Source organism: Priapulus caudatus, unplaced genomic scaffold (genome assembly GCF_000485595.1).
Source record: "Priapulus caudatus unplaced genomic scaffold, Priapulus_caudatus-5.0.1 Scaffold395, whole genome shotgun sequence".
Classification (NCBI taxonomy): domain Eukaryota; kingdom Metazoa; phylum Priapulida; class Priapulimorpha; order Priapulimorphida; family Priapulidae; genus Priapulus; species Priapulus caudatus.
In genome coordinates, this window is record NW_014577456.1 from 277,349 (window position 1) to 278,813 (window position 1,465).

Below are 1,465 nucleotides of genomic sequence, written 5' to 3' on the forward strand. Positions count from 1 at the left end.
GTGGTGGTGGTGGTGGTGCTGCTGCTGCTGTTGTTGGTGATGGTGGTGCTGCTGCTGCTGCCGCTGCTGCTGCTGCTGCTGTTGCCGCTGCTGCTGCTGCTGCTGGTAGCAGCAGCGGCAGCGGCAGCAGCAGCAGCACAACAGCAGCAGCGGCAACACAACAGCAGCAGCAGTAGCACCACCACCACTACCAACAGCAGCAGCAGCAACAGCAGCAGCAGCAGCAACAGCAACAGCAGCAGCGGCGGCAGTAGCAGCGGCGGCAGCAGCAGTAGCAGTAGCAGAAGCGGCTGCTGCTGCTGTTGTTGTTGCTGCTGTTGCTGCTGCTGCTACTACTACTACTGTTGCTGCTGGTACTGCTGTTGCTGCTGCTGATGCTGCTACTACTACTTAATACTGCTGGGCCTGCTGCTGCTGTTGCTGATGCTGGTGCTGCTGTTGCTGCTGCTGCTGCTGCTGCTGCTGCTGCTGTCGTCGCCAGTCGTCGTTGACCGTACGGTGACCGACGTCCGACGTCATTTTCATGTACATTAGCATATAGCGGGGAACCCTAGGCGCGATGCTGCGAGCATAGTAAAATTTGTAGATCGGATTTTACCATGCACACTTGTGCGTCGGCGGCCGTAGATCGCACCCGCAGGGAATTGGAGTGGAATTAGAGCGCCGCATAGCAACGTGAAACCGCTCTGGCAGCGCCCTCTCTTGAGCATGACGGGAATGAGCGAGTAGGCTCTCGATCGCAGTTGGCAAGCGGACGTTGCGCGTTACGTCACGTGTCGCTTCGGTGGAATCAATAGGTTGGAAAAAATGTATTACGTTGATGGCTAGAGTCCGGGCGTACAGGCGTACAGAGAGAGTTAGACAGATTGAGAGAAGGGAGAGTGACAGGGAAAGAGAGATTGAAAGAGAGACAGAACGGGCGAAGGAAAGAGAGGAGAGGGGAGAGAGATGCGGAAGACGAGAGAGAGAGAGGAGAGTAGAGAGGAGAAAGAATGAGGGGTGCGAGAGAGAGANCTTCGTCATCATCATACCACTATATATATATATATATATATATATATATACATCGGTGCAGCGGATAACGCATCAATAGCGGCAGATACTCGGCAGTCACGCAAACGTCGTGTCCTTATGTTCAATTATAATCTTATCTTTATATATTATTATATCTTTATATCAATTATTCTTATGATAATCGTCACTTATAATAACGCGAGAACCGTTAAAACGCGCTGATCATGAATCTCGGGTATAAATCGTCGGCGAATTCTCACCCGTAACGTTATCATCCATGCTGCTGCTGCTGCTGCTGCTGCTGTTGTTGCCGTTGCTGCTGCTGCTGCTGCTGCTGCTGTTGGTGGTGGTGATGGTGCTGCTGCTGTTGGTGGTGGTGCTGCTGCTGCTGCTGCTGTTGGTGGTGGTGGTGGTGGTGGTGGTGGTGCTGCTGCTGCTGCTGCTGTTGGTG